Below are 13,743 nucleotides of genomic sequence, written 5' to 3' on the forward strand. Positions count from 1 at the left end.
AGTATTGTGAACTATGTTCCAAAATCATCAGTGTAGGCTAAGTTTCGGTTTCAAAGGAGATTCATTCTCAAGAATCATTATTAGTGATTATTTTCAACAAAATAGTGTATGGGATTATTTTATAGCTAGAACTATGATTCTGTTGGTTGTTGGTTATCGTACGAGTGTTTTAAAGTATAAGAAGAATCACAGTACAATAAGTATTTTAAAATATCACTGATCAAAATGGGGTGTCGTCTAGTATAACATGAACCATTTTAAACATTATATATAAAAATGCTAAGGTTTTCTGGTTATAAAATCACTATTCAATATCCTTTCCTTTAACAGACATCAAATATCTATAAAGCATTAGACCTTTAACAGATTTCAAATATCTCTAAATTATTAGACCTTTAACAGACTTCAAATATCTCTAAAGTAGTAGAAACTAATAATGTGTAATTTTGAAGATTTCTTCATTAAACATTACCAAGAATATTACTTCGTCTGTAACTACGGCGACACCTGCAAGTTTTATGTATCAGCCACTTTCATTAAGTGGTTCGTCACTTGAAACTACAGGCGATGATCAAGTGCCTTGTAATCCAACATTCTAGTCGCGTTTATTAATAAATGTTTCTCAAAACTATCATCTAGTTTTCCTTTGGCCCGGAAAGAGAATTTCAAATGGATATCCTGGCAGTGTTCATCTTTTGACGAAAATTTTTTCCTAATAGCATAGCTTATTTGATTATGAATTAAATTGAATTGAACTGAATACAGAATTTAGGCCAAAGGCCAAGCACTGGGATCCGTGAGGACATTCAGCGCTGAAACGGAATTGACAAAGTAAAAGGTTTGAAAGGTGTAACAGGAGGAAAACCTCGCAGTTGCACTGAATCAATTGTTAGGAGAGGGTGGAAAGTAAGATGGAAGAAAGAGAATATGAAAGGAGGTACAGTAAAAGGAACGAAAGGGATTGCAGCTAGAGGCCGAAGGCACGAGGCAAAGAAACTTAAGTAATGCCTACAGTGCACCTACTACCCGAACCTACAGGGGCCTATTTGATTATTGTTTCAGTTCAAATAAGTTTGTATGGAAACTATCATTTATCGACATGACATTATTTTCGTACACTACTAGTCTAGCTTCTGTCATGCACGTTTCTCATAAAGAGGAATATTAACATTTATACGAAGAGGAATAATAACATTCATAACAAGAGGAATAATAACATTCATACCAAGAGGAATCTAGACCGCGGGCATGACCACGACTCGCCTCTCCAAGAGGATTGCCGTCCATCTACAATTCTCCAAGGTTTTTAAATCCTAACTGGTTTCAGCTTTCTTGCAACGTCATTTTCAAAGGACTGATACACAGTGGTTGAAATCTACAACATAAATGCTAGCGGGTCAATTCACACGAACATACGGAGGATTTCCGACAGCTCCTTTATGTTTGAATGCCATGTCCAGCTAGCATGTTTATGGTAAATTTCTACCACTATGTATCAGTCCCCTGAAAATGGCTTAGCAATGAAGCCGAAACCGGTCAGGATTTACAGCACTTTTTCATTTTTCATGTGGATGTTAGATATATGATTCACGTGTCAAAGTGATTATAACACACACACACAGTATATATATATATATATATATATATATATATATATATATATATATATATATATATATATATATATATATATATATGTGTGTGTGTGTGTGTGTGTGTGTACAAGGGATAATTTGTGAGAAAATGAAGGCCTTGCCTACTGATAACTGATGCAGTGATTACATGTCATAAATTAAGGTAATTTTTCGGCCATTATGTAGGACTCTGAGGAGAATACTGCAAAGAGGTAAATACTAAAAGATGTTAACATATATATATATATATATATATATATATATATATATATATATATATATATATATATATATATATATATATATATATATATATATAACACTTGTAACACTACATCTTTCCATTTTCTTTTCAAAGTCCTTCACAGCTGGAAAGAAAATTCCTCTTGATTTACACAAGTAATCACAGCGTACTTCTCATACCAAGAGCGGCTTCCATCTCACTAATTATCCATCCAAGAAAGAAACATTTACCCTTCAATTCCATCACATAAAATACACCGAAAGCTGATGAAACCTTACATCATTTATTGACAAGAGAACGCGAGAGACTCGGCGTAATCAGCTTATTTGTTTTATTCACAGAATGACGTAATAACGACGATCGATAAAATGTCTGTCATTCGCCCCAAACGGCCCTTTTTGCTGGTTCGATGAATTTTTCAAGGGCATTATTGCGCTCGTGTTACTGTCTCTGAATTATCATTTACGCCTCATCGTAGCTGCCCTGCGTTAACGGCGTATATACTCATTACCTATCGATTACAATGAGACACGTAAAATTAACATTAGATACCAGCGTTCTCTGTCGCCGACGCTTTCGTTTGGTTGGGAAGGAAGGAAGGAATACAGAATTTAGGCCAGAGGCCAAGCGATGGGACCTATGAGGTCATTCAGCGCTGAAACGGAAACTGACAGTAAAAGGTTTGAAAGGTGTAACAGGAGGAAAACCTCAAAGCAGTTGCACTATGAAACAATTGTTAGAAGGTGGGTAGCAAGATGGAAGGAAGAGATTATAAACGGAGGTACAGTAAAAGGAATGAAAAGGGGTTGCAGCTAGGGGCCGAAGGGACGCTGCAAAGAACCTTAATTAATGCCTACAGTGCACCTCTTGATATCGTAAAGGTCGTCTGTTCTTTCTTCTGGATTTTAAAGAAGGATGAATTAATTCCATGATGATTCGGTCATTTAATAATGCTTTACGTCCTTCTAGACAGAGAATTAACCTAAATCTTTATATATGAATTTTCTGTTCGAAGTAATAATAATAATAATAATAATAACTGTTAAATCTTTAATGAAGCAATCCATCTTTTACGGCAATCTAATAATAATAATAACAAATAAAACAACAACAACAATAATAATAATAATAATAATAATAATACTGTTATTTTTACTAAGAAGCAATCCATCTTTTACGGCAATCTTATTGAAGACAATTGCTGCTTCAGCAACAACAAAATAATAATAATAATAATAATAATAATAATAATAATAATAATAATAATAATAATAATTATTATTATTATTATTATTATTATTACTAAGAAGCAATCCATCTTTTACGGCAATGTTATTGAAGACAATTCCTGCTTCAGCAACAACAACAACAACAACAATAATAATAATAATAATAATAATAATAATAATAATAATTAACAGAAGATAAAACTGGAAAAGCTGCTGAAATTTCCCACTGAAATATACTTAATATTTTTCCCCGACCGAAAGCTATTATTCCCCATAATGCACTGGGTTCGTCTACTTGATATGAAACAAATGATAATGACAAAGTTAAAAATATTGCATTAATAATTAAGCTGTAATTGTCTTCCTGACTGGCGAATGGCCCACCTCACGACATTTGAGGTAATCCATGTCTGTACAATACATTAATTGAAAAAATATTGTAATAAATATCCTGAATGATTTCAGTTGTCAATGTCTCCTCTTCAACCCTGCCATTATTTGATAATGGTCAATTTTAAACAAGTAAAAAATGGCCGAAGTTTCTTCGGCGCAATCGAGTTTTCTATACAGCGTATAATCAAGGTCACCGAAAATAGATCTATCTTTCGGTGGCCTAGGTATAATGCTGTATGAGAGAGAGAGAGAGAGAGAGAGAGAGAGAGAGAGAGAGAGAGAGAGAGAGAGAGAGAGAGTTGCCAGGTACCAAAGAAGAATAATGTAACGAGAATATGTTAATGTTATGAAGATAGAACGAGAGAGAGAGAGAGAGAGAGAGAGAGAGAGAGGTACCAAAGAAGAATAATGGAACGAGAATATGCCAATAACAGTGTATGCCAAGAGAGAGAATAATGGAAATGGAAGAATGCAATGAGAGAGAGAGAGAGAGAGAGAGAGAGAGAGAGAGAGAGAGAGAGAGAGAGAGAGAGAGAGAGAGAGACTTGAAAAGCACAGTTCACCAGTCGAGTCTATTTCCTAATCATCCTAATAAGATTTATATTAGAAAAGGACATTACTTGTCAGTAAAATTTAACAGCTTCAAAGTAAGGAACAAAGGACATGTTGAAGTCTTGAAAGCAATTGCTTGCATGCGCGTGAGTTGCTATATTTAACATTTTCCTGCCAACGTTCACTTGTAAAGAAAGTTGGTCTTACCAAGAAATAAAAAAGAAAACCAGTCAATTGAAAACAATTATCGGTACCAAAAATCAAACAGCTTTAACCTTTAAATTATTATTTCTTCGAGAATATATAATAAAATATAGTAAAAAAATAATTTGCTTTAGTTTCGCAGGATTTAAGGGTCCTCTCACTTTGAGTTACTTAAGGCTTCCGTGCCAGTCTTTCCTAAATCACTAATTGGTACGAGATGTACACTGAAAAACGATGAACACACACACACACATCCAGTCACTAAGGCACCTACAGAATCGCAATTTTCACATTAAAACATACACAACTATCGACCTCAGTTATCAGGCAAGAGTAATAAAAACAATTCTAAAGCAATATCTCGCCAATTAATCATTTCAGCCACAAGACAAGTGACATCGATCGAAAGAAATACTTTTAAATACCTTTTACAAAAGGGAGGTGGGTGGATGTGTGCGCGCGTCATCAAGAAGACAGCGCTCTCGTTAGTTCTGGGTAGTTATTATTCATCTGACACCTGCCATTTAATTTAGGAAGGTCTTGACTGCAGTCCATAGAAACAGTCAATCTTCCCTTTTTGCCCGGAAAACATTCGCTTCCACTTTCTCTTCGCTTTAACTCTTCGACTTTTTAGATTTTATTCATTTTGAAATAAGGATTATTCATGATTTGTTCCTCAGCGTACTCGTTCACATTCACCTCGAAATTGTATTCATGTTGAGTTATTTATTGCTTGTCTTTCGTTACACATTTACAAATCTTCAGGGGGGCGATGGCGGGTTTCAGCGTTTTTTCGGCATACATCTCCACATTTACCTGAACGTTTTCTTCATTTTCTTATGGATTATTCATTATTATTCACGTTCGTCTTTACATTTTCTTCCTTTTCTTACAACTTTATTCAAAATCTCTCAGCATACATGTACAAACACTTCTGGGCGTTTTATTTGGTTCTGTAAGGGGTTATTCATCTGGAGCAGATGGCTTCCCCAAAAGAAAGGCAAGTGCCTTTCTAACTTCATTTAGAAAGGTGGCAACCACAGACGGGGAGTAGAGATGTTGACAAGAGAGTAACAAGAAATTATCCATAACAGGGATGCCTCCCCACAAGATGGTAAAAAGCTAAGGCACTGTTGCCTCACGGACTGAGGTAGCATCCCCCCCCCAACCCCCAGAAGACAAAAGGGCCACTCAAATCTTCTCTTAAAAAGAGGCAGCCTCTGCTGCAGACCTATAGGCCCCAAAAGAGAGAAGGAATACTGATAAGAAGTTAGGCATCCTTATCTGTATCAGAGGTGACTGCACTGCGAGAAAGCAAATACAGAATGTCTTGACGCAGCAGCTTCTGCCACAGAGCTAAAAAAAACACAAAATGGACACTGATAAGAGAAAGAAAAATTCTGAATCATAGATGCTTCGCCCTTAGGACAGCAAAAGCGTTACGGCAACAGTGCCGCAAGCAGTAGGGTAGCTTCTGCTATAACTCTGACACCACAAAACTGAAGAGGTACTCATAAAAAGACTTGTCATGGCACTGTATCCCTAAAAAATGTGGGAGCCTGTGGTACAAAGACGAAACTGAAAAGAGAAGATTTATTGATAAAGAAAGGAAAACAGACCCACCTGCTACAGAGATGGCTCTCTTATAAGGATGCAAAAGTGCTAAGTAGCTGAGAACCACGAAATAAATACTGAGGATAAGAATCCTATTGTAACAGAGATGCCTCTCACATAAGATGGCAAAGGAAAAAATGCCATGGCACTATTGTATTCAGAAAGGTGGCAGCCTCAGGTAGTGAGATGAAGACAATGCAAAAGGGATATGATGCAGACTTGATAAAGACCAGAAATTTTATCAGAAATCGAGATGCCTCTCCCACAGAGAGGCAAAACTGTCGCGGCAGTGGTGTCTCAAACAGTGTGGCAGCCTGGCAACCACAAACGAGAAGTGGTAGTGATAAGGTAAAGCTAAAATTTGTCTATATAAGAGATGCCTCTCTCTCCAGAAGCATGCAAAAGTGAAGTGGCCTTAGTGTCAGAGAAATGAGGCAACATCTGCAAAGCACAAAAACATAAAAGCATAAAAGGGGAGGAGAGATCTTTACAAGAGACCAAATATCATCTGTAAGATACTCAGATAGCATAAACACCATAGGACTGCTGTCTTTAAAATGAGGCAACCTTACTTTAACAGAGATGCCACAACCAACAGACGACACAAGTGTCAGGGGGCGGGGCGATGTCTGAAACAGTGGAGCAGCCTCTGCCACCGTTCCAAGAGCCACAAGATTAGAGGTGTACTGTTAAAAATAATCGTCACTTCCTCTCAGAACGCATTGCATAATAGTTCACGAATATATGGCGGTATTCACCATCGAACTTAGAAATTGGTTTCAATCACTGCACCACATTTTCAATGAAGCACAAACATACGGTATTCGTGACACTACGTGGTAATTGCATGGTACATGGAATATAAGGAAATTGCTTTCAATTCTAACTAGCATTCTTTCAGAACGAGAAGGTGTCACTCAACAGCAATACCTTTTATTTTCATCGTTATTACTTGTCACGGCGCATGTATGTTAACTTCTCCCACATTTCACACTTGAAACAAATTGGTATTACAAACATGCGTAATTACTTCGACTGTAGTTTAGCAGGAACTCCAAAATTAATAACTTTTATCTTGACACCGGTGACATTTCATGGGAAAAATGACTTAAATTTACAATGATTCGTAAATTAATAATACTTCTGATTGGTAAATAAGGTATTTAAGACAAGGGAGACTTCAGAAGATGAATGTGCATACTTTAGACACAATTGGGTGAAGGCAGAGTCTTCACGTTTGTTTACTAGCAGAATATTCTTTGAATAATTTGAAGGCTAGAGAATATTCGGCGGCTGCAGAACACAATTTGAAAACACTAACTCATCATTCAAAATTCATTTAATTGAACTGAATATAGAATTTAGGCCAAAGGCCAAGCACTGGGACCTAAGAAGTCATTCAGCGCTGAAACGGAAATTGACAGTAAAAGGTTTGAAAGGTGTAACAGGAGGAAAACCTCTCAGTTCCACTGAGAATCAATTGTTAGGAAGGTTGAAAGTAAGACGGAAAAAAGATAATATGAAAGGAGGTACAATAAAAGGAACGAAAGGGGTTGCAACTCGGGGCCGAAGGGACGCCGCAAAGAACCTTTAGTAATGCCTACAGTGCACCCCGTGAGGTGCACTGACGGCACTAGCCCGCTACGGGGTCTGATGAACTTTCTAAAACTGATGAAACAAAATATTTCAGGAGACTAGTGAAGGCATACAAGATAAAAGTCATAAACACATATATATATATATATACATATAATATACTTTATATATAAATATATATACAAATAAAAATTGTCTGCCTTCACGAAAATATATGAGCCCATCTTGAAAGTAAGAAGTTAAAGAGAGGAGAAAAGAATAATCAAAATCCTCTTTTAATGAGAAATACGTCTGTTAACGTTGCCAAAAAATTTTTTGCATTAGAAAAGGCAATAAATATAAGTAGTATCACCGTTGCAAATTTGTTACCTGGTATAAACATTTCATTGTAAGCATTATGTAATAAGGCGTTCTCAGGCGTAACAATGACGCATCATAGATCAGGCTAATGTAATCTTAATGGTCTAAGTAAGCTGGTTAATCTAATCCCTGACGCGAAGGTAAATGGTGGTGTAATTCTGTGTACAGTATTGAGGAAAGGAGGGTATGTTCTTCAATCTGTTCTCTCTCTCTTTCTCACCTCCTCCCTCCCTCCCTCCGCCTCCCTCCCTCACACCCACACCCACGACGAGCGAGTTGCGGTAGCCGCAGTAGTTCTTCTTATGACCATGGTGGGAGTGGGTACCTCGAGTCTCGACAAAGGGGAGCTTTCGTTGGTCATTGTTCCGTCATTTTGCACCACCTGAAATGTTTCTCCGCTGAGGGATTCTGTCGAGTTGAAAGTGAAACACAAACATTTCCACTTCCGTCATTTCGATTTCCCCCTTCGAGATGGGCGCGACGTTAGCCAAGGTCATCAATTGGCCGTTTCCGAGGAGGAGCTCTGAAGCAAAAGGAGCATGTTCCTGGAAACGTGGGCGGCTCAAGTCGTGGCCACAACGGGAGACTTCGAACTGGACAATCGAATCAGAGAGAGGAAACTGGCCTCTGCACTGGGATACTCGACCTCAAAGAAGCTTTGGCGCCCCTCCGTGACAACAGACGACCTGGAAAACGTAGTCTACCTCTCGCATGATAAGTTCCGAATGACCGCAGGCCCGAAAACATCCTTCATTCGGCCTTGTGGCCCCTCAGGGTGTTTCTCAGGGTCATCGGTATCATACCATACGTCTACAACGAAGAGAGGATTGAGTACACGCTCAGATGGTGGAGTCCCAGCGGCATCCACACCCTGGCCACCGCTTTGTACATGACCATCCTGCTAATAACCACAACGATAGGGGTCATCAACATGGCTACGACGCAGGAGCTGCACGGGCAGAGCAACGAGGAAGACAAAAACCACCAGGCCACCAAAATAACGGGCTTCGTCTTGCTGTCCGAGTGCCTCGTCAACGCCTGGGCGCAGACCTTCAACGTGGTCTACGCCGGGAGGAGGATGTGCAAGCTCCTGAACGGGTGGAACGGCCTGTCGGCGGCTGCCGAACTGGACCCCGTCAAGGGCCTTCGCAGGAGGGTCCTGTGGCAGATATTCTTCGTGGCCGCCTTCTCCGCCGTCCTCTTCGTCATGACTCTGGCGGGCCACCCGAAGATCATACCCCTAGTTCTGGACGGCGTGGCCGAGGGCATGCTCATAGTGCCTAAAGACTGGTTGGCTGCCTCGCCGTTCTTGTTGAAAGTAAGGATGTCTCTTTGAATATCTGTTTGAACGTCACTTCTCTTCAGAATGTCAGGGAAAACAGTTTTAGCTTCCGCTGCTGTAGTGTGAGAATTGTAATGTAAGAATTGCCGGTATTATAATATTGTCTTTCATGGGCATTTCTCACGGTATTTTTTAACAACTTATAATGGAACCCTATGGCATCAATTAGATTTGATTAATTGTAACACTAAACCTATATGAATATTAACATATTTCAAAACGTATATTTAAAAACATATAAAAACATTAACATATACAAAACATGCATTCTTATTCCATATTGAAATTAAATGTAAAAACGAAAAATTAATTTAGTACACGCTAAAACTATTCTGTTGTTAAGTAAATCACTATTTTTGCCAATGTACGAAACACACCCCAAAACGACACGTGCTTTCATGAGCACATTAAGATACGTAAGTGACACTTATGTCAAGTACAAATATTTATGCAGTTCCTGGTAATTACAGTCAATTCCGGTAAATTGCGGTATTACGCACATAATACTGTATTCTGTTTTCTAGGAATAATATTTTTGACAGAAACTCAAAGCATTGATTGACTTCCATTGTCTCAATTGACTTTTAAAACGCATACACATTATGTTCTTTGTATCCGTCTGCTGAAATGTTACACTGTATATATATATATATATATATATATATATATATATATATATAATATATATATATATATATAAAATATATATAAATATATATAAATATATATATATATATATATATATATATATATATATATATATATATATATATATATATATATATATATATGTGTGTGTTAATCACAACACAAAAATAAAGTACATTATTATTTATCATTTATGAATGACCGCTAACAGCAGTTTCATACAGCACCAACAATAATAATAATAATAATAACAACAATAATAATAATAATAATAATAATAATAATAATAATTTAAGGAACAGCATGACAACTTCATCAAAGTTTTCCCAGGTGTTTCAAAGTCCTCCAAAGAAAATGGGTCATCTTCACTATATGCATGGGTTGCATTTTATTTTTAAAAGTTTTTTTTTTTTATGATACGCTGTCTTCCTATCTTTTTAGTTGATGCTTCTGGGAAACGACATCTACTACAGCGTCACATGACTGAAAACTGCCATGTAATTTTTCTTTTTTATCAAAGAAATTTACAGAATTATTTGCACCCTTTTTGGTTTCAATTACTGTGAGCTGTTTCTTTTTCTTTCTTTCTATTAACATATGAACATACTGGGAAAACTATTTCATGGCTGTTCCTGTCATTAGTATTTTTCTGTTACCGTACGTTATTTTCTCTCTTGTCAATTACTCTCTCGCTACATCTGTCAGTCTTAAATATTAATCGTAATTCTGAAGTTTCCTTTTCTAAATTTTATTTACAGCTTATCGTCATTATCTCTGTGTGCCTTACTTTATTATAATCGAACTTTGGTGAGTCCGTTTCGTTTATACTTCGCTCAAAACAACCGGACGGTACTGATTGGATTTCAACATCCGTAAAAAATAGCCGAAGTTTCTTCGGCGCAATCGAGTTTTCTGTACAGCCGCTACAGCGTGCAATCAAGGCCACCGATAATAGATCTACCTTTCAGCGGTCTCGGTATAATGCTGTATGAGCCGCGGCCCATGAATCTTTAACCACGGCCCGGTTGTGACCAGCTCCTATATCGTTGCCAGATGCACGATTATGGCTAACTTTAACCTTAAAATAAAATAAAAACTACTGAGGCTAAAGGGTGGAAATTTCGTATGTTTGATGACTGGAGGGTGGATGATCAACATACCAAATTTGCAGCCCTCTATCCTCAGTAGTTTTTTTAAGATCGGAGGGCGGACAGAAAAAAAGTGCGGCAGAAAAAGTGCGGACAGACAGACAAAGCCGGCGCAATAGTTTTCTTTTACAGACGAATTCACGAACGTTTGTAATTAGCAATATTTCATCCGGTTTCTCTTTGCTTCTTTAAGGATTCTCATATTATCTATTGTAGCTAGTGACGTCACGAAATGCCTAAATTGTCCAACGGGTTTTCACTTCCTTTATTTTTTATCTACTTATTTTTTTCATCACAAGATGACTTTTTTATTCATTTCTTTCTGTTTCCTAGATTGAATGTCACTTGAATGTAATGCACTTAATAATAATAATAATAATAATAATAATAATAATAATAATAATAAAATGGTGAAGGAATCCACGATGGTGTAAGTGTAAATATATATAATTTTACTGTAAATTTAATCTTACATCATTGTGGGTTTCTTCACCATTTTAGTGACTCATGCTATTATGAGATTCTTATGAATAATAATAATAATAATAATAATAATAATAATAATAATAATAATAATAATAATAATAAGAGCTACCTACCTCAAGTCCACCATTAGAGTCCGATAATAACTTTCTCCAGCAAAAAAAAAAAAAAAAAAAAAAAATGACGCGTGCAAACTACCATAAGTTTGTTAGGCTATGCAAAGCTTTCATCTTCTTAGCGAGCTTTCTTCGATAATTGGACATCAATCTTAATAAAGTTGGTTGATATTTATTAAGGCACGCGTAAGGACGTTCTCATATAGGCAGAGAGAGAGAGAGAGAGAGAGAGAGAGAGAGAGAGAGAGAGAGAGAGAGAGAGAGAGAGAGAGAGTGATAATCTCAGGGTTGCGTGGATTTACGACTGGGGAAGGACAAAATATTTACAGAGCTAATATATACCCTTTTGTACATAACGGCGTTGCTAGGAACGTAGAACGGAGAAGGGGGTGGGTGGGGGCAAAGTGGAAGAATAATTAGGTAACGAACGAAATATGGTGTGGTAAAAACGGGAGAATTATTCAAGATACTTCAAGTTTTTCTTTCTTTACATATTTAATTACATATTCTCTTTTGCTTTTTTATTTTATTTAAATACAAAAAAATGTCTATTTCTACTTTCACTTATAACAAACATTAATAACGGATGAATGATTAAAGATACTTTATTTTTTTCTTTCTTTATATACTGTATTTATAAGTACGTATTCTCAGTTGTGTTTTCTTTTATCTAAATATAAAAAAAATTATATTTCAACTTTCATGTATGACAAACATGAAAAATTCAAAGTCCATCTCGTTTAAAAGTAGGCCATGCAATATTTATCGAATATACTGCAACATTTCAAGACACTGGTAAAGTTCAAACCATCCCTTTGGTATGCTGGGCCAACTATGCAAAGTTCACGGAACACCTGTGCCAACACTTGTTGCAAATAGACCTTTGAGATGCCAAATGAAGTAGCACAGCGGAGGGATGTAACCATATAACCATGTTATCGAATTGTTCTTGGAATCTAAAATTTAGGCTAAAGGCTAAGCTCTGGGATCCATAAGGTCATTCATCGCTGAAAAGGAAAATCGGGAAGCAGAAAGGTTTTAAAGGTGTATAAGAAAGCAAACCTCGGTGATGCGCTATGAAATAATTGTAAGAGGAGGTGGGAAGTAAGGTGGGAGAAAGAGAATATGAACGGAGGTACAGTAAAATTAATTAAATGGATTGCACATAGGGGCAAAAGGACGCTGCTAAGAACCTTCAGTAATGCCTACAGTGCACCGCATGAGGTGCACTGACGACACTACCTCTTAAGGGGGGTTAGTTTTAGTGTTTTATTAGTGTTTATGCATTGTTTTAACGTATGTACATAATTTATTCTGCGATTTTATTCGAATTTTATATTTTATTTTTAGCTAGAATTTCATCCTTGTGTACCTAGCGTTAATGTAAACGCGTTCACTCGTAAAGTCTGTGCGCGTGCATTACAATATTATCGAACCTGGACTGTGACGTAGCCCTTTTACAATACCATTATGAACTTGACAGCAATGTCGTGTACTTTAGGATTCACTCAGGCACATTATTTTTAAAAAGTCTGACGGATAATAATAATAATAATAATAATAATAATAATAATAATAATAATAATAATAATAATAATAATAATAATAATAATATAATAATAATAATATACGTGGAATATACAAATACAAATAGGCTCGTTCGAAAGGAAAAGCTGGTTGTCGACTTAAAAAGAAAATTCATCTTTATCTTCATCTTTCCTTTGCTCTCCTCTTTCTTAAATTCTTTCATTGAAATTTCAAAAATATTATATTATCACTGTCATCCCACAGCTTAGGGAGAAAATAGTCTGGTACAGTAAGGACTGAATAATTGTCATTTCACCCAACTGTTGAATATTACCTTTGAAGAAGACTGACTTTGCATTGCTTGTCGCTAATGACTGAGCCATATGCAATTAACACACGCATACACACACACCCAAAATCATCATGTTATTTACAATTACATGATGTAGTGTTAATACGTTTTAGAATGAAAGCTATACTTTGAAGCCGTAGAGAGGCACTGTACTAATATAACACAACTTAAATTAAAATGTAGGCATGTAAAAAAAATCATATTTACAAACAAATGCACAGGTATTTGCAATGCACACGCAAAAAATGTACGGGTGTGAACGAGTGTACATAATTCTAGTTAAAGATGAAATACTAGAGCT

At 36.5% G+C, this 13,743-nt stretch overlaps 1 protein-coding gene across 2 annotated transcripts in view; it reads right to left on the reverse strand.

Moving 5' to 3' along the window:
* The window catches only part of DNApol-epsilon58 (DNA polymerase epsilon subunit 2), a 78,745-nt gene that overhangs the window by 54,406 nt on the left and 10,596 nt on the right, over positions 1–13,743 (reverse strand). The gene's annotated exons all lie outside the window — the stretch shown is intronic.

Source organism: Macrobrachium rosenbergii, chromosome 48 (assembly GCF_040412425.1).
Source record: "Macrobrachium rosenbergii isolate ZJJX-2024 chromosome 48, ASM4041242v1, whole genome shotgun sequence".
NCBI classification, from domain to species: Eukaryota; Metazoa; Arthropoda; class Malacostraca; order Decapoda; family Palaemonidae; genus Macrobrachium; species Macrobrachium rosenbergii.